Below are 2,519 nucleotides of genomic sequence, written 5' to 3' on the forward strand. Positions count from 1 at the left end.
GCTGCCGTGAGCAGCCCATGGAGCCTCGCCGCCCGCTCTCCGGCTGGCCCCGGCGCCGGGATGCTCGGGCTCCTCCTCGGGCGCCCGGCGCCGCCCGCCCCCTCGCAGCCGGCCGAGCGGCCCGCGGGGGCCCAGCCCGCAACTTCCCCCGGGGCAGCCGCGCTCGCCCGCCCGCAGCGCATCCCGGGCGGGCACGGCGCTATCGCCCCCAGCCCGCGGGCACCGGGGCGGGCGGGGGCTCCCTCCCTCCCACCCGCGCCCAGCGCCCGCTCCCGCCCGCGGCTGCTTCTCGAAGGCGACAGGCGACGGGATGGGAACCGCCCCGCCTCCCTCTCCCTCCTGCCCTCTGAGCTGCCGGTGGGGGTGCGCCCCTTCCCCGCAGTCCGGGAGCCGGTTCCTCCTGTGGCTTCTCCTTCGGGACCGCCCCAAGCGAGGGGCGCTCTGGGATCCGCCTGTATCTGTGTATATGTGTTATATGCACACAGGTCTCACCCGGGAAGCTGCGGGATGGTGGCCCGGCCGGAGCGGGGTCGGAGCCTCTCGGTTTGCCGGCTCCGGCACAGCCCTGTGACACGTCCCGTGTATGTAAGCACTTCTCTGTGTTTCCAAGCTTGCAGATTCTTCTTCGTAATCAGTTGGTGTGAGTACCATCACCTATAGTTTCTTTTTTATTAATATTTTGATACCCTGATTTACTCAGTGCTTCATGTGTAATTCGTTCTGTAAAGCTAAAACCAACAAACTCCTATTGCTTGAATTACCTGCTTTTCTTGTAGGTTCTCTGGACTCTTAGATACAAGCCAAATTCTGGGACTCACTAGCTTTCTCAATTCATTAAGTCCTATTTTTGCCTCAGAGTGGGGTGAAAATTAACTGTTTGAGTTGTGAGTTACACACGGGATGCCAGCAGAAGATCACAACCCTTGATATAGCAACATGCCAGACAGTAAGGACTAAAACCAAGAAAAACACCTGCTCCTGAGTGTCCCTCAGGACATTGTCAACATGGGACAGAAGCCAGGCGAACTAGAAAAGGAGAGGAAATGAAAAGCGTTGGTCTCAAGTGTATCAGTAATTGTGAGGTTTAAATGAGGGGAGGTCTTGCAACAATACAGAAAGTTTTATTGAAGTATGCACGGGACAGGGAAGAACTGTTTGTGTGGCTCAGTAGTAAGGAAGGCTGCAGGATGGTGGTGCATTATACTGACTTTAAAATCTGCTTTGAAGACAAACCTAATAAGTATCCAGTTATTGGGGGGAAAAAACCAAAACCCTCAGCTGACAGTCCTGCAGACTAGTGAAACACAAATCCATAGCAACTGATGCTTCCATACTTGACTCAGAACACAGACTGAGCACAGGCAGAGCCCCCTGTTGTCAGAAATGTAGGGTTTGGTTGTTCAATTGCTGCCCTTCCCTACCACCCCCAGATCCTGATTTGACTAAGATAATAAAGTAAGTAATGATAAGCTTCTTCTTGGGCAGCTCCTTGACCATTACCAAGTTGAAAGCATTTTCCTGTTCAGTCAAGTGTTTTCCCACACTGTGTTAGTTGCTTTATTGTGTCCAATCACAACAAAAGCAATGAAAACACAAAATAAAAATCCTTGTTTAACCACCCAAAATGTGTTCATGAACCTTGAGCTTTAGGTAAGTTACCCCACCTGGTAATAAATGAAGTATTTTGTCCTCTTTAGTTAAGCAAATATTAGGAAGAAAAAGATCTTTAGAAATTGCAAGGATATATCTAAATTAAAACATTAAGGCAAAACTTGGAGAGAGAATGTTTCCTTATTGGTTGGACATATTTTTCAAAAATAGTGTCTGAAGCATAGCTAGGGAGTTAGGAACTTAGTAAATTTTGTTCAAAATCGATTCTTATCACAAAAGCTGATAAAATTGTACAGTTTAATACTCCCATTAAAAGCAATTTTTCAGTTGCTTAAAATGTTACTAAGGTAGAACAAATTATAATCTGGTGCTTCCTGCAAATGCGTTAACACAGTTCATTAAATCAGTCATTCTTCTTGACAGCTTTTCAATATACTTCTGGGATGTGACTCTCTAAATGTTCTCAGTGGATGATACACAGGATCATTTGGTAGGGTAGGGATCACTCCTACCTGTTCCAACCCAAAAGCAGGACTGAACCTTGTCTTTTGTTCTGTATCCTAAATTCCCTTACAGTTCATTCAAAGTTAATCACCTGATTTCTTTCCTTCTCAAAGGCCACAGTACCATTCTTTGAATTTGCTGTTGTGATCTTACCTTTGAAGAAACAAAGCAATTTAAATCAATTTATGTACCATTACAGAAAGGGATTTATGTACTATTGCAGAGATGTGAAAAACCCTGGCAAGACAAAGCAGCTGACACCTCTCTAAAATATGCCCCTTGAAAGCTTTTTACTAGGACACACCTAAAATAACTTCCAGTTTCCCTGAATCTCGTGAGGTGCTTTTTGTGAGGGTTTAGAGGGTTTCACACGGCCAGTGCCTGGAAAAACATAGAAAATAAAT

The sequence above is a fragment of the Ammospiza caudacuta genome, chromosome 9, assembly GCF_027887145.1.
Source record: "Ammospiza caudacuta isolate bAmmCau1 chromosome 9, bAmmCau1.pri, whole genome shotgun sequence".
Classification (NCBI taxonomy): Eukaryota; Metazoa; Chordata; class Aves; order Passeriformes; family Passerellidae; genus Ammospiza; species Ammospiza caudacuta.